The sequence below is a fragment of the Anas platyrhynchos genome, chromosome 12 (genome assembly GCF_047663525.1).
Source record: "Anas platyrhynchos isolate ZD024472 breed Pekin duck chromosome 12, IASCAAS_PekinDuck_T2T, whole genome shotgun sequence".
NCBI lineage: Eukaryota > Metazoa > Chordata > Aves > Anseriformes > Anatidae > Anas > Anas platyrhynchos.
This window is the reverse complement of record NC_092598.1, coordinates 15,309,202-15,327,500: the sequence shown is the minus strand read 5'-3', so window position 1 is coordinate 15,327,500 and position 18,299 is coordinate 15,309,202. Positions and strand designations below refer to the sequence as shown.

At 42.3% G+C, this 18,299-nt stretch overlaps 1 long non-coding RNA gene across 10 annotated transcripts in view; it reads right to left on the bottom strand.

Annotated features, from left to right (window-relative positions):
• Positions 1-18,299, bottom strand: part of LOC106020518 (uncharacterized) — a 242,993-nt gene that overhangs the window by 56,629 nt on the left and 168,065 nt on the right. For all 10 annotated transcript variants that reach the window (XR_011812181.1, XR_011812179.1, XR_011812187.1 and 7 more), the window contains one exon: positions 12,121-12,228. This is a non-coding gene — a long non-coding RNA (uncharacterized lncRNA). The remainder of the gene's footprint in view (positions 1-12,120; positions 12,229-18,299) is intronic.

The following is an 18,299-nucleotide window of genomic DNA, read 5'->3' as shown; positions in this document are numbered from 1 at the left end:
ACTACCGCAGGCTCTCGCACAATGAGCACTTGAGCTGGATCCAACCACTGAACCAGAAGAATTTGCTGGCTAAATTGATGTTGGATTACACACCTGGCCCATTTATTAAACTCTCTTTCCCTTTTGTAGGGAAACTACTCCAAAGGCTCTGTTGGGAATCAAAGCTCAGCACATCTCTGTAACTGGGGTTCAAGCCTGCAGATACTGTCTTTGTGTAGAGGTGGACTTGCAGGTACGGAAAGCCACACTAATACACAATTTACGCTAAAGCAGTATCTTAGTAATTTAAAAATATATATATATTTTTTGATAATTTCTTCATAATCATTGTACTTTTCAACATACATGTAAATGTCCAATGTAAATTTTAGCATTTTAAAATTAAGAAGTGTGGAAAGTGGTAAAAATCTCCTTTTGTTAGAATTTCCCTCTCTCCTGTCAAGTTGCCTTATCAGTCACAAGATGACTGAGTTGGGGGTAGAATTTTGCTGAAATTCCTCTTGCTTAAGATCTGCTGTCAAAGGCTGATGTTTACAAAAATCAAATTAAAAAAAAAAAAGGTGTAAATGTTGATTTACCTTCCCTCCTCCCGCTCCAGACATGTTCTTAAAATGCTGCCACACGGTGACAACATTCACGTTCCACTTTACTTGGCTCTCCTGAAGGTCTCTGTCTCAAAACTTTAATCTTAATATTTTGACCCTCATTTGTCCCCCAAGCCATTTCCCTCATTTGCCTGCAGAAACAGTTCCCCCCATCAGTCCTCCACGTCTCCCACTGACACTTGCTCTCATTGCTCTTTGCTGCAAAAATCTGTGCTGTGAACACAGTTTGACATTTCCTGACATTTCATGAACTAATTACACTACAAATAATTAAGCATGTTCACATCTGTAACAAACGAAGGCAAAATGGTTGTCAGCAACTGTGATTGATGACCTCCCTGAGACTTTATCTGATGAGATTCTTCCCCACTATAGGCAGAACCTGGATGCCACTGTGTTTGCAATAATGCCTTCAGCCCTTTTCATCAGATCAAACCAATGAGATGCTTGAAGAAAAGGATGGGAAAATTAATGACTACAATGAAATATTTGCATTTTTTCCAGGCCTGGAAAAAACAATGAACAAGAGATGTGACAACCTCAATTATTTGGTGATGCTAAGAGCTCCGAGACAGCTCCTGCTGGAAAGAGCTGTTGGGAAGCCTGGGGGTGTCAAGTCGGCTAGAAAAATGGCAGGTGACAAGGACAACGCTTTTTTTTTTTTTTTCTTCCATGCTACCCAGCCCCATGTAGCTTAGTTAAAAAGACAAATCGCAGCACTACATTTCTTCTTCAGGGAGGGGGAACACGTCAGCTTTGAAGCACAACCTTCTGTGGATGTGGTGCTAGAGAGTAAAAATTATCCAGGTAGAAGTTGTCTCTGGCAAAGAACACAATTACATAAATAAAATTCACAGGTGCCAACACACTCTGGAGGGAAGAAAAAGAGCACAGTCAATGGTCTTATGTACTATATGCAGTGGTGGAAATAATGTGTGCTTATACATGTATTTGTATAAAATATACATACAAATAAATATGAATGCAAAAAATGTAAAGTAGATGTGCATGTGTGTGCATGTGTATATATGAAAATTAGATAACACAATAACACATGAATGCAGAGTAAACATAGCACTCAGAACTACCCTGCAGCAGGAGGGTTTGACACACGACACAGACTACCTGCAGAGCAACCAAAAGGTCCAATTCTTCCCACAAGAAAATAAAACACCTTCAAAACATGGAATACTGGTATTTATAATTTGTCCATGCATGAGAGCTACAGTGCCATGCTTCCAGGTCCTTTCAAAAAAAACAAACAAAAAACCCCACCCTCCTTTGGCACTACACCATTTGCTTTTTCAAGACCATACTAACAATGTTCTCACAAAAGTAATAAAAAGGAATACGAGAGGAGTTCAGCACACAAAGTGGGGGAACTGAGCAGCAGCCAGGACATGGGGCCGGAAACCAGGGACTCTGCTTCCACTCCTCACTGACTTAGAAAATACTGAAACAAAAAGCCAGCCTCCTCAAGTATCAAAAATAGGGAAAAAAAATTGTAGGGTAGTAATGCTTACCTAGCACCTTCGGAGGACACCAGGAGGAGGGAGGGTGCAGCACCTTGCAGCCACAGCCAAGTCTATAGCTAGCTTTAGATGTAGGCAGCCTTAGTCTATCGTTAGTCTTAGACTAGTGGCAGCTAGTCTTGGATAGACACAGCTGCCAAAAGGATGTGCAGGAGCAAAACCTAACTTTCCTTGAAGGCCAAGTCAAGATGCACCACATACAGGGAAAACAAAGCAGGGAAAATGATGTCTCTTTAAAGAAACACCCAAACTCACTCCACTAATCGGTAAGTACACGGCATCTTCCTTGCTCTGCGTGTCGCCAGTGATACGACAGTTGCCATAGTAACTGTTTATTTCTATCAAACTACAAAATAAACATACACACAGAAAAAAAATCTTTTTTTTCCCTAAGAACTTTCTGCCCAGCGTCCCTCAGCCCCTATTTCATATTTTTACGTTTAGCTTGTCTACAAGCAAGCATTGTCCCCTCTTTGGGTTATTAGTTATACCGATATTAAGGCAATCAGGCCCACACTGTGTGCTACAACAAAACCGTAAAATGAATAATTATGGTGCACTTCAGAAGCGCGAGGTACTTGCTGTATGTCTGGGAGGGTATGGGGATGCCGGCGTGGCGCTGGCAGGTCCCACCTCCTCCCGGCACAGGGCAGAATAACAGCAGTGGCCTCAAGGAGGTCTGAACATCGCAGATGGAGGTGGGCACCCATCACGACAGGCTCCCCAGCACCCACTAACCTTTATACTTTGGTCTCGCTGCCACCACAGCTTTCTGAGACTGTACAAATCACTTACTCCAGTTTCAGTGTTACAGCGCAACGCCGTGTGCTTGCTGCTGCAAAGCACCGCGAGGCTGCAGTGCAGCTGCCCGTAGTCAGTGTTGCCATTGCTACTGCCAGAGGAAATCCAAGTCATTTAGGTCGAATTTTGCACTCATGTCAAAACACAAAGCCAGATGAGAACAAGGTATGCACCTATGCCACTGAGCCCTACATGCTGAGAGCTTCTGAAAGCCTGTGAGAGGCTAGAAAAGCAAAACTAGCAAGTTAATGCAGTGGAGAAAGCAACAGCAAAAGAAAACTACAGCAATGAGAAGTTTCTATCCCAATTTCTCAACTTCCATACATGGACCTATACAGTTTGTCTACAGACTTATTTCCCCCAAATGTACACCAGCACAGCAAACTGCTCATCTTTTTGCCAATGTACTGCTGCAGACAGTAGTGCAGGACCCAAGCGGGTGCCAATTTTGTCAGTAAGAGCAACAAAAGCCTTTTACCTATACATTTATATGTATATTCTCCTTCACAAGTCCCCCAAACGCTTAAATCATTGCCTGACTGTTTAGGAGCTTCTCCAGCACCCTACTGTCAGTTCTACAATTGAGTCTCCTCCATTTACAGCTGCAAGTTTCCCTGGGAGGAACATCCAACTCCCAGGGAGAGATGGCTTAAAAACAGACCGAAGAGAGAACGACAATGTGAACTGTGCAATTTATTGTCTCACGAGTTAATAAGGCTGTAGCCTAATTAAACCACTTCTTTTGTACCTTGCCATTCTTCTTGTGTGCCTGAGCAAATTAATTCTGCCTGTAGCTGGAGAGTGCAGGCTTGCTGCATTAACGTTGCCTGAACTTCTTGTGCTGAGTGGATAGGACTGTAAGAGAAGCAAGTGGTAAATGGAAACTTGGCCCCTTGAAACATTAAATTTTGGTAAACTGTCTTTTATCCCTTAACCTAGGGATTAGCTGTACCATAGAACTGAGTGAGTCAAACAACAAATAATATTGAAGTGCATCCATTATTTTTAAGGGCAATGTCCATCTGTAACAGGTTACTTGCATGCCCTGGCACTGATTCCAATGTCTGATTTTGCATTCAGCAGCTGGCATTTCAAGTGTTAAAATTCCCAGGACATCAACCTGATGGTGGATGAGGTTTACACTAACTATTTGCGACTTCCAAGCACTCTTTCAATGCAAAGCTACAACTATGCACTGGGCCTGAGTTCTCTGTAAGTCTGACCTAACACCTTGGGTTTGCTACATTCGTGCTTACATTTCCACTCAGCAAACCACCTACCCCAAAGTGCGTTCAGAAATCACATCTAGATTTGCTGGATTAGGCCTTGTGGCCTTGTCTTTGTCAATGTGCTACCAGTGTGGGCTGAGTCCTGGCAAGAAATCTGTACGTAAATTGACCCCTGTACCTCAGTTTGACTTCAGTATCTTCAAATTCCTCTTTACAAAACAAATTGCATCAACTATGCCCGCATTTAGCCAACTGCAGTTCACATTGTTTTTGTTCCTTCTCATAAGTTCTCCCTGCAGATTAAATGCTGATGCACTGAACTAGCTGCTCCTGGCTGAAGTGGGCAGGTGCCATTTGATTAGTATGGATTCTGGAATTGGTAAGTACTGTATCAGTATCCTCCCCAGAAAATAGGTGACATGTCATGGGATATTAAGTATGGCCATTTAATGTAAAAACTCAGATAATACATGAGTTAAATGGAGAAAATGAGAGAAAGCTTTTAAGCATTCTCCCAAGACAGATTGCAGAATAATATTATTGTACACGCAAGTAGTGCTGATTGACACAGTCAGAAGGCCATTATACTAGTATGGTATAAAATCATTATAGCAAAAAGCATTTCAGAGCTGCAGAGTGATAGTAGCAACATATAATGAATTATCAATAAAGAAGTGGTGATTCAGTTACATTACATATGAATAGAAAGCTTCCTGTTATATAATTTAAAGCTGCCAGCCTGACAAGTGACTTGAATACCCAATTCCTTCTCCAGGTGTATGAATCATCCTTTTCTTAATTTTACCAGAGACTGCAATTTCGTAGAGTATGGCAGAAACTGAGCTACAGTAAGCACTGCTTTGAAACAAAGATTGTGTGAGTAGGTTTCAACAAGGTGGCCTCTGATGAGGCTCTGTTTGAGCTCTCAAGGAAATAGCAACAGCCTGTGAGATGCAGGCCTTAAGTAAATATTTCTTCTTGTTTATGGCAAATAAACCCAAAGTAGAGTCCTGCAGCAGGTCAATGCCAGCAGTACTTTGCAGTTTTCATTTTGCCTTATTGCCAAGTCCTTGAAGTTTGCATCGGTGCAAACCACCAGTACTGATGAAGTCCCGACAAAAACACCCGGCAGCAGCAGAATCAAGTCAGGGTGTTTTTAAGGATGCCCTCCTGAAGGAGGCTTCTCTCAGACCTCGCTCCTGCGCGAAGCTCCTCCGATGCCAACTAGAGCATGTTAGCTAAGTGTTGCAACACGATCCCATGGGAGGATTAGGACCTTTGGGAAAATTAGAAGAGTCACCTTTTCCCTTTAGATGATTATTTAGTATTTGCAGTGTTAACATAATACCTAAGTCAGAGATAACTATTTTGGAAGCTTAAAAGTAATTAAATTTAAAATATAGGGATTGAGAAGGATTCAGTTTGAATGTCCTCAATGCTGGAACCAAAGATACAATCAACAAACAAGAAAGGCTGAGCAGTTGAAAATAATCCAACTGTGATAAATGCGCGTATAATATTATCCAGTCCACATTCAGAGAATAAATATATCCACAGCATTGTCAAACCCAACCATTTAAAAGTTGTGAGTAGTTTTAAGCTGCCCTCCGGCACTGTTAAGCTCTTGCCTGTTTAAGACGCATATTCAGATTGATTTTATTTTTTAAATAAAGGGAGGTTGAGTCTTACAAAATCACCTTCTTTCGTAGATACATTTTATTCTATTCTAATATGGGAATGTAATAGTACATACACATATGTGTATGAAAATATTCTAGTATTATCAACAGTGCAACAAAATTGAACATACCGACAGAAGTGTTCTGGTGGACTTTGCTTCAAGTTGCTTGAATGAGTTGATTAAAAAAAGGCTTTCCACTTTCCACATGTTTGCCTAAGTATGATGGCCTGATTTTTCAGAAGTCCCCAGCACCTACCTGGTCCCATTTCAGGCATTTTGCTTTCTGTTTACTGCCTTTCTTTTTTCTCCTGTTAAGAATGGTGCATCTACAAATGACAGAGGATACATCTTCTCTTCCTTTATACCTAACCTGTTAGAAGCCTGCAGCTGGAGACATTTCTTTTTACTGCACTGAACACTCTCGAGACCGACGGCAGCTCAGAAATTTAATCACAGGCCGACAGCTAGGAGCTAGGCTGAAGCTTGAAAAGATCTTAAAGGAGGCAACAGAAACATAGATGACTCCCTCCCAACCACTAATTAGTTGATGAAACTTCAAGAAAATAACTGGTGGACATTTACCTGAATTTTTGCTGCCTTGAAAGACCAGTGTTGTACTAGAATTTTATTTTTATTTTTAAAAAGTGGAATTGTTTAGAAGCACATCTTTCACACAGTCAGCATTCTATCGATCACAGAACTGACTTACGCCATTTTAAGGCACTTCTTTTATTTTTTCCCCATTTTAAAGATGATATAATTCTCAAGACCGTGGTTTGGGGGAAAGAAAGATTTGTGAGAGCACGACCTGGCAGTCAGAAACAACCGAATACTAATACTGGCTCTGAAACCACCTCCTGGGCAAACCACAGAAAGCTCGGGCAAACCGTTTGACATCCCTGCCTTGGCATTCCTAACTTTCAGGCAAAGGTACTGCTAGTTGCTCACCACAAGAATGCTGTAAAAATTAATTAGCAAAATAGCTATAAAGCACTGAGGATAAAAAACATGTTAAGAGCTAAGCATTATAATTAGTGTTATTTAACGCATCTTTAAAAATCAATTTATTTCTTTAGTTTTCTTTAATAAAGCAATTGCACAATAACTTTAAGAAATGACAAAGTAATTTGAAGTAAATGACTGCCCTGTAAAAGTGAAACACACCCTAAAATGTGGTTATTATAGAATAACCACACACCCTGATAGTTAGCGCTGCCTGAGCTGTGTATAACCTTAACCTAGTAGTGTATTATTAAGTGCAGTAGAATCAGCAATTATCAGAGGGAGAGAGTGCTGATGCGTGTTAAATGCACATTACCTCTTTGGCATCAGCAGATTTGGTGCATCCATTCCTGGCAATGAAAAGCGTGCTGGGCAAATTCAACTCGTGGCACAAAAGGATTAATTAGGGTACAGCTAATACAAGCAATGTTTAGACATGAATCAAGAAATTTAGGACACGGGGCTTATGGTGCACTGAATAAATGCCAACACCATAAAAGAAAGAAAAGACGTGAACTAATTTTGTGTTTACGAGGAGCAGAAAGTTCTACCCCGGCTTCTGCTTAGCGGAGAATTATGCACTGCAGGTTTCTTCTGAAATACTGCACATGACTACACAAAATGTTTTCTTGCTTTTATGCTAGCCCACCCTCATTGTAATTAAACGAGAGTATTTTTCTGGAAAAAGAGCTATTTGATGGCTAGAAAACCAAGAAATACCTGCTCTCTCAAGTACAAAACCTCAAGGCCTTCCTTTGTTATGTGCTGTTCTAGGTCTGAAACTCAACAGGAACACAGTGCAGGTGCCTGGGCTTTCTACTGCACTTTTTGCCTGAAGGAACGTTTAATATCAATTGGCAAAAAAAGATAAGGGACTGGATAAGACAGTCGTGAAGCTCTAGAGGCTAGTGTAGGACACAGGATCTGTAGCTGAGCTCAGATGGGGACTGCAGAAAAGCATGCAGACAACAGTAGCCTGCTGCACAGACCTAGCCGAGCTGTCTTGTCCAGGTGCCGGATGCTGGAGAGTGCTGATAGAAAAACTCTGCTAACTTTCTGCTTTGTTAATTTGTCCAGCTTTTTCTAAGAAAAAGAAAAGGCAGTGGAGGTGCCTTGTACCTTGCGGTATACTGTCACAGATAGACACAGTCTTCCCTTTATTGTGTACCCCTATCTGTAAATGACCATGATTCCCTACCATTTTGGGAAGCTTTTTGGAGGAAAAAATAACAAAAAGTTCCCTATCTCACCTTTACGCTGAAACAGCAAACGCAGTTTAGTTCATAGAACATTCAAAGTGCTAAGAGCACAAATGTCTAGGTTGTGTAATGACAGCAGACTGAAGACAGAAAAAGGGAATTTGCTGAGACCTGACTCCTGAGCTCAGCACAGCCAGTAGAACGCATCTGCAACAGAAACCCTCCCCGGTGAAAACTGTGTTCATTAGGCCTATAAAGTACAACTCATATATTCAATTTTTCCAGTATTTCATCTTTCTTAAACTTCTATTGTGGCAAAGACATAATGAAATTATTTCCTGTGAAAATTTCCACTAACTTTAGCCAAAAATCAACAAAATCAATTTTTAAAATTAGTTTATACATTTCTTCTAGAGATCTCTTAAGAAAGTTGGATGCCAGAAAAAAAAAAAAAAAAGCACTCCTTAATGAGGAATTAAACCAAAAAAAAAAGGGGGGGGGACACAAACAAACAATTTTAAGTAACAATTAAACCAAACGCTCTCCCACTTCAGTATTGTCGATCATATTCCCTATTTGCAGCCAACTCCATGTCCCAGATCCCTCGTTGTTCCAGGGCAGGTGGAGGCCCTGCTCGTCACTCCGTGGCAGTCAGGCCGTCCCTCTGCACTAGGGCACGGCAGGCGCAGCAGCGTGCACAGCCAGCACGCGATGCAGCGCACCCAGGCTGATGGCTGCAAGAGATGCAGTGCCTCTAGGCTCCCCCTCCACACAGGGGTCTCCAAAATCGCTGGATTCACATGTAACGCGTAAAATTTCTCATCCCCAGCCATGATTTATTTTTAGGGAAATTAAAGCTTATATTCAAATATTGGTTTTCATTAAATGGCTTTAAATTATATTTAAATAATTCTCAATCTCCTCTCTAATTAATCATATTAAGGACCAATTTCCCTCTTTTATTCAGGAAGCTTGACTTTGCCAAGGTCCTAAGACCCACAAAATGGCAGGGTGAGAGCCCTCTGTTATTTCGTTTTCCTCTCCTGGTCTCTACAAGCCCTGATTTCTGGAAATGAAAAATCAGCTCCTACAGGGCCTCACACTTTAATCACTTCAGGTTAACGTGACACCCTAATGAGAAATCTCCCTTTCCTTTCCATCTCATGATTTGCTCCACTCCACCTGCCAATTCAAGGCTCTTATGGGATCACTCACTGACCTTAAGACTCCCATTACTTCCACCCCCTTTCCTCATTTTGAAAATCAAATTAATTTTGTTGGTGACAACTAAAATTTGCTTAAAACACTAAGTAGATATAACGTATTTATTGCCCTTGGTGAATCCCAGCTTATCTAGTGTCTCATAAAGGGGAAACTTATAAGTTTCCACTTAATTAATAGCACTATTACACTTTTAAAAGCTCATTTAGTTTAGTATTATTTGTTGCACTCGATATGAAATAATTAGTAAAAGCCAAAAAGGGCCACTGAAAGACAATAAAGGAGAATGCTCATTTTAATTTCCAAATGCATTACTGCATTGTACAAAACGTGAGGGTACAGAAACATAACACTGAGTGTTGGCAGCTTAGCTTTAGTTGACTACTTCACTCATTAGCATAGACTCAATCCTTTTTCTTCCCATTCACACGAGTACCTCTACATGCTGCATTTCCTTACAAGCAGCATTGCCAGAGCCATGCTTAAGTTAAAAAAGGTCAAAGATATCACTTAGAAAACACCAAAGCTATTAGTGAAACTGGTTCAGTTTAGCAAACAACTTTTTTTTTTGGCAGGTAAAGTTTTAAAAAGCAGTTTCTTAATTTAAAAACCTGACCTGAAGATTGAGGGAAAAAAAAATCCCGTTCAGGAAAGAAAAATTAAATAAGAAGCCAACTTTTTCGTGATGGGGAGACATCTCAATTAATTCTCTATACCTCTTCTGCTCTTTCACGTACACACACACCCAGTGCGAAAGCTGGCCTTCCTGGCCGAGGGTGAGTCTCAGAGAGCACTCTCCCACTTGCACAGAAATCCCCTGGTTTCTCCTCTGTTTGACTTCCGCTAATCCATCTGCTGGAATCAGAATTGTAGCTCCATTTCCTGCGCTGCTGCTTCCTTGTTTCAGCTCCCTGCTGTTTGTTTCTAGGATATTCTCCTCCCTGCTGGGTGTATATTTTACTCTCCTGGAGAAGAGCCCCGATCATGTTTCCCTTTCTCACACTGTCTATTACTGACGCCTGCTACGGGAACATCCCAGCCAGCGCAATGTCCCAGTGCAAAAAGCATCTGGTCAGCTCTCGTGACCCAGTATCATCACTTCAGCAGCCCACGTTAGCAGTGAGCGATGGGTCGTTTCACTCCTTCACACTTTCTTGGGTCTTAAGAGACGGGTGGGATTAAAAACAAACATCTTTCATGCCAATAAGGTGGGCTACAGTTAATGGTACAGTAAACAAGAAGAATTCTCCTGAATTTAAAAAAGAAGTTCATCATGAATAATGAATATTCCTCTCTTAAAAACGTCTTCATTTAGTGTCCAGGCTAAAAGGATCATACCAAGAGACACAGAGGTGCTAGGATGTTTCTGTTCCCTCAGACACAGAGCCCCAGACAAACACATGGCTATGAAAATACTTATTTTTAGTGATGGAGTGGAAGTGAAAGCGTGGCTTGTCCCACCACCACATCAGGTACAGACCCATTCCTCCTCCTGCCCCCTGCCACAGCCCGGACAGGCCCACGGCCCAGGAAACCCAGACCTCCAACAGGCAGGTGAGGTCTGCAGCCTGCACGCCCAGCCCAACCATGGCCAGTGGTAGGGGCTTGAAATGAGGAGGCTGCTGGGCTTCAGTGTAGTGTGTTGTTCTTCAGTCTGCAAGGACAGACTGGTTTCCAGCCCTGGAAGGTCAAACACAGTCCAAATGTCACTCCCCAAAGCCAGAAGAGATGGGTGGGACGAGGCTGAAGAGCACGACATACAGAGCAGGAATCCCTGCGACGCTCAGTGCTGCCAAGTGACTGCTAACTGCACAGCCAGATGTCTCCCAGTGCAGTTATTACCAGTTCCTACTTCAGCCTCATCGACTAATTTTCCGATCTCCACCCAAAAAGGAACTTTTATTCCTTGTGGTCCAACACAGCCTGTCTCTAATTCAGATGTCCTGCTAGCTTCCTGCAGGAATGCTGTCTCTGGGTCACGGGTGGCCACCCAGCCAAGAGGGAGGATGCTTTGGTTAAATGTAGCTTGCTCCTACCACTCTGAACCAACATCCCCGGAGGGGATGGAGGCTTTTCCTCTCACCCCCTTCTGCCACTTGGGTGGGCACTGATGCCTCTCTCTGTACTGCACAGTCTGGTTGCTACTCCGGAGCAATATTTAACGTAGCAGCCACTGGCCCTTCTCCACCTCCATCCAAAGCAGAGCAGAGCCCAGCAATGCCAGCCCAACGCTCGTGAAGCCAGCGAGGTTTCTGTGCGCATGTAAGGTCTCTCTTTGCTAGGGAAAGCCTAATATGCTACTTGTTCTGGAAAACTCCCCCAGGCAGCTACACGCTTGTGAGAAAGCCGAGTTGCCTCTGGGGCAATGTGCTCCTAGGCCCTGGATCTGTCTGCAAGTGCGCTTTGGAGGCGGAAGAAAGACTTGTCACTGATCCCAGCGCAGCTGGCAGGGCTGCAGCTGAGCTGCGAATGAGCTACAAATTAGTCCAACATTTAAATACTCGCTTCTAAAGATAAAAGCCAGCTAAGCCTCTCACAGTAGCTTTTCCTGAGGAATGGGAAGTGTCTCTAAGAATAACCATGGCTGCTGAGGAGCGGCCGAGGTTCACGAGAGCTGCCTGCCATCACGCCAGGAAGCTCGGCGCTGCAACGCGATACTTTTAGAAGTGACCTCACTGCATGGCTGGTGAACGCTGCCAGACATCACGGCATCATCCTCGCAGACAGAGCCCTTTGTAGCTCACAGGCCTTCCTGCTTCCTAATGTACTCAAGTGCCACCTAAAGCTGTGGCTACAGAAGCTCTTTGCCACATGGGTGCTGTACGCTTTAACCTTGGTACAGCAACTTACCTTAGAGAAGTGGGGCTGCACATATGGCTCTCCACATCCCAAAACCAATGGGCTGCATTCAGGGGCACTTGGGATTCGACAGAACAGGGAAAAACGACCAGAAATGGCCTGTCAGAAAGAAACAAAATGAGAACATAATCCATGTAATCCAATCCTCAAGTGACTGTGATCATTAACTGCCTTTTTAAAAGGAACTACAAAACTAAGCTTAAATAGAAAATATTGCAGTACTGAGTGACGGAAGGCACAAGTGCATCACTGGAGCGAACAAAGAATGTAGGCAACGCTCTTGTACAAATGCACAGCTTTTTCCTCTTCTCCTCATCCATTTTTCTCCTGTGTACTAACCTACTCGATTAATGGTTTTGTGCTTTTGGAAAAAAAAAACAACACACACACACAAACACACCAGACACGACACAGGGAACAATATTTAAAGTACATGGTTTACACGGCTGAAAATGTTTGTTTTGACTTCCTCTTACTAAGACAAAAATGAAAACTTCTAAGAACGTTTTATGAATTCTTGCCACACCAAGTAACCTGTTCCAACTCAAGAGGTACCTCTCAAATAGCTTTTGCAGTGTAAACAAAGTGATGTCATATTGACAGAGGGAAGAGCAAAACTTGGCTGTTTAATTTGGAAGATTGCTAAAAACGATACATTTAACTCTCCTAGTCTAACAATGAAATGTTTTTATAGTTCACAATACCTAACACCCTTGTTCACATTAAACAAATCATCCTGAGTTCCTGTTGAAATAATACACATCCTATTCTTTTTTGGAGTATATTGCAACATTGGGAAAGAAAAAATAAATACATATTAAAATAAAATGCCATTTTCATCCAACTGCACGAAACGCATTCAAACAAATGTAGAGAAGCAGACTGTAAAATCCATGCAGAAGAATACTTAAGAACACAAATGCTTCAGGTATGCTGTAAATGTACCAGGAACGTCTCCAGACAATACAAATTTATCTGTTATTTTCCTCTCCTTGTGGTGCCCAGGTTGCTCCTCCCACACTTTCCTTTTCCCTGTCCTTCACCTTCCTTAGTTCTTTTCTCTCCTCTTCTATGTATTCATTTATTTTAACTCTGTTTCTTGCACCATTCCTCTATTCCCTCTGCATGGATTACCTTTGTCCCCCAAGTTCCCTTATTTTTCTCTCCCCAAGCTTTTCTTAGCCAGGAGATTAAGCAAAGGACAACAGGTATGTACAAAGCCCAATTCCTGACTGGGGCTTCCACATGCAACACACTCTCTCACCCACATATTTTATTTCATCTATTGCATTTCAAAGTGTATTGATCTTTTGAAATGGGCACACTTTGATAAGAAACACCATTCTGTTAGATTCGCCTCCCTAGCATACCAGATAAGCTATGACAGCTCTCCGTGCTAGCACCCCATGGGCCGATCAGATGTGTACCACATGGAAATGGTGATGCAGAAGAGCCGTGGAGGAAAGCCAAGCCAAACAGTTATTATTCTGCATTTGCAAGAGCAACTACATTGTTCTTCAGTAAGAACTCAAATGAAAAAGTAAGGACAAGCTCACATTTGAAAATACCAAAAGCATATTGTCAAAGTTTACAACTTTAAAATAACAACAGTCTAATCCATTAAAGAAATGACAATCAGAAACAATCTGCTTCATCATTTTGGATTAAATTTGTACAAATGTTGCCCTTAAAAACAAAACAAAGCAAACCAGAATACCAGAAACTACAAGTCATTAACAATGTAGTTAACCACTAGTTAACGATCTCATTTTTGACCAGTCTGAATGAGTTCCTCTAGCAAGTATAACAAACCCTGAAGTTTCAGTTTAGGAAAACTTCCTTGCCATTGTCCTCCACTTCTTCCCAGCCAAGCCCAGAAGGATCAGTTGGAAGAAGGAAGAGAAGTTTAGTTTTCAAAGCCTGTTTGATCATTTCCCTTTCCACTTCCATCATAAACTTCAGCTTTTTCCTGAGACTGCAAACATCGACAGAAAGCTCATAGCACTCATGCAGCATTACAGGCTGCGGGCTAATGCCTCTTAGCTAGACACATGATAGGGCCACAAGCTTACTTTAAATGGACTGCCCAAATAACTCTGGAGTGATTAAAACCGGGAGTGTTTCCTAACAAAACATTCCTTAGGTAGAAACAATGAACATTTTAGTTAAAAACATGCAATTTTTTTTTTTTTTTCTCCAAAAGGCTATGGAAGTAGGGTCCTGTGCAGTTTTCCACTTCAGCCAATTCCCTCTCGAGGGAATTATGTTGACTTCATGTAGGAGAGGCAAAATGATTAGCTGACCAAAGGGCTTGGCATGAATGGTTTTTCTGATACTAGCACCTGCTATGATATTAACAAATTGAAGAGCACTGGTGCTCCAAGAAACTAAGTGTATAGGTAGGGGAAGATTCAACTGGAAAACAGATGCTTTAAGAGTGCCACAAATTTAAAGAGCTGCCATTTGAAAAGGTGCCAGAAGTAAATCACCACTTACCCTACAAGGAACGAAAGTGAGTGCTTGAGCACGACCGAGATTCCGCACAAGGTTTGTGTCATACATTTCATTCAATAAGGCAATCAAGATGATTAGGGAGTGTAGGAAAGGCTCATTAATGACCACAGCAGACATTGAGTCAGCCTTTCATTTATTACCAGCGCATCCGGACAGTTTTCATTTATTGGGTTTTTAATTTAAAGAAGCAAAATTTATGTAGACAGACACATGACTGTGTGTTGTACCAATCCTTATTCACGTTTAAAAGCTGCCCCTAGCTTTATTGAAGTGATACTGGCAAAAACCAACAACGACAACAAAAAAAAGTGCTTCACAATTTGCACGTTTCCTTTAGTTACTTATTTCACTTTGGGTACTGAAGTAAAAATGGCATAAGAATTTAGCCAGGGATTTTATCCTTAAGATGCAGAACAGAACCCCAAAGCTATAACTGATGACAATACTCAGGAGTACGTCTTCAGCTTCAAAGACGGAAATTTTGCATACTAATCACTGGGATTTTGGAAGAAGAGTTACAAAAAGCAAAGGCAAAAACGACAATGGAAATGCATGCAATTGGCAACAACTGTGGCTGAGATTGCAAAACAGCACCCTTGTAATGAGAACAACATGGAGCGTGATTTGCCTGGCCGTCCATTTGAACTGAACAACGGCATTATCTCATGGATTCACAGCTGTTAGTGAGGTACGGAATCTGTCTTCCCTACGCCCCGTAACACGGATGGGAGCTGGAAACGTGGCGTTCCTCATTTCACTACATACAGAAGAAGTTTCACTGCATGCACACACACCTAAGCATGCCCAAGCATTTTTTCCTGTTTCTGTAACTGGAACATGGGAGCTATGGTTTCAAATGAGCAAAAAGAGCGTTGCACAACACCGAAGCCGTGCAGAAGAAAACATGGACCAGATTTCATCAGTACGTGGCAATTATGTGACCACAGTAATGCTACAAAATGGAAATGAAAAAAAAAAAAACAATTGAAATCCTGAACCAACGTAGCAAAGGTCCACCTGGCAAACACTGAGACTTCACTCAGTAAATACAAAAGATTTTGCTACAAAAATTGACCAAAAAAAGTTCAGCCACACAAAACCGCGAATTTTAAGACTGAGGTTTAAATATGGCAGCTATAAAAATGAAAGCTGAGGGATCACACAACAGAAATAAATAGAACAAAGCCACCAGACCCTAACAGACATGGCTCCTTGACAATAAAAGTTGAATGTTCAGATCCTTGGCTACTGCAAAGACAACTGTTCCTATAATATGAACTGTTTGTTTGTTTTTAAATGGAAAACCTTCCTCTGTCCAGTGCCAACTACCACTCAGCCCTTATGTATGCCGTGCAAGAGGTCAGATGGAAAGACTTGGTGGTACCTTCAAGTTTCAGAGCAATACACTTTGAGCTGAGCTCATTTCCCAGCCCCAGAGGACACAGAAGGATGCCAGTATGTGTCACTTGTCTAATATAGTCAGTCAGTCTTCTAGAGCATCACCAAGGCATGAGATAATGAAAGCAGATACCTTGATAAGACAGGAATTTAATTTCATTGATGTGACACTGTATATCAGTAAGAAGTAAAGGACTACATCAGAGCTTAACTGCTCAAGTTCCCAGATTTTGAATTGTGAACCTACACCAGAAGCAGCAACAGACAGCTCTCTGGGATGCTTCTTGTGCCAAGGAAGCAGACGGAGCACTTTGCTGTCTGCCTGCAGTGGAGGAACACTGTAGGAACAGCAGAGCCAGACCCAATGCCACAGCTGGACAGCAGGGCTCAAGAAAACACTGGGCTTAGCGTGGACTGTGACATGCTGATTCCATCAGACAGGAACAGTGTGGCTAGGGGTGGGCAGAGGGAACATCAGGTCTCCCCAGTCCCATGTCTCTGTGCTCACCAAAGCTCCTCTTCAACCCTCCAGACCTCTTACAGACCTCTCGCTGATGGGACAACCTCCTGTGGGGCAGGGCACAAGCTGGTAGCGCAGGAAGAGACTGACACTCTAGGGAACTACCACCGACCAGGACAGGGTTCTTGATCAAACTCCTTCCCAGGCAGAGGCTGATGAGCAGCTTGTTTCATTGCTGCTTGGGCATATCACAGGCCCTGTGTTAACTTGTCTGGGGGAGGAAAGAAGAGTAAAGGACCATAAAAATCTGTACAGCAAAGGAGGCACGGCAGTATATTACAGGAGTTCTTCCTCCCACTGGTAGCTCAGTATCTCCTCATGGTGGAATGGGAGTGTTTTATTTTTGTTTTTCTTTCCATTAGAAGATGACCTTTGCTCCAACCAGGCTGATCTGCTGCAGAGCCAACATCCGCCAGCTTCCAGGGCTTGTGCTTCCCGAAAGGCAGCAGATACTTTCTGCTGCTCCAGCTTCCTTATTTAATCATGCATCCATAAATCAAAAGCAACCAAAACTGATTTAACATTTGGGTGAGAATTTAGAGCAGCTGAAGAGTGACCCAGACTGAGTCACTGCCTGATGGAGTTTCAAACAGTTCAACTGTAAACATAGCTGAACTCATTGTTGCATTAACCCCCCTCCGCCCACCCTCCCAAAAAAAATAAATTCTGAACTGCAAGTGCATTGCTATGAAAACGTCACTAAATGCCAAATGAAAGATGTACAGAGAAACATATTTCTTTTGGAAACTGACCAAATGAACATCTGGTCGCTTGGTTATCTCGAAGAACCCATCAGAGGATAATGACAGCACCATTAGATGCACTACTGTAATTAATAACACGTTTCAATGGGCTTAAACTTGCAAAGTGCTGAATGCTGCTGTTAAGATGCATCCTCAGATCCTACCTAGCTCAGTGAAGAGTGAACCATTGATAATTGGGAAGATATACCAGGGAAAGGATGACGCACTGCTCTGACACTGATAAGCCTTCGCTACTAGCTGCAGTCAGATAGCAGGACACAGCACAAGGACAGCTGGTCTGACTCTATACAGTATTCATTACCTTGCAAACAAGTGTTTTGAAATTATCAATAATGGCTTTTAAAGCTGAACTCCTAAGACGTACACAGGAAAGAATACAGAACTACAGGCTGATAGTGCTGCAGAAAGTAAAAACTGCTGCACTTGGGTTTTGTTTCGTTTTATAAAGCTGATAGGTTGCCCTTAGGAAGTGGACTCTAAAGCCTACACACACAATTGGTCATAATGTTGGACTTCAACAAGGAAACATGAGTTATTCTAACATTTAGGATGGTCACTATATTGGTGGAAGTGTGATTGCTATACAAGATACGACTTTTGCTTTGGAACCATGGGGTTGCGTTTCACAGCTGAGTTATGGCCCCAGTACACAAAGCCACAATCCCACTGAAAAAAAATCACCTGCAAAAAAAAAAAAGTCTATCTGCAGTGAAAATCCTACCTACACAAATTACTTGGCACCTCTGCAATGGAGGGTACAGATGAAAACAATTGCAGAAGTATCAGTGGAAGGGAACTCCAAGATTTCCTGTTCCAGTCTCCTGCAGGACTGTCACAAACAACAGATGAGCCACAGCTTTGTCTAGCCAGCCCTTGAAAACACATAAGGACCTCTGGCCAACCTCTTCCAGTACTGCTGCACCTCCCTTGGGAAAAGTTTCTCCTCTGAATCTTTCCAAGGCACCTTTTGTGGT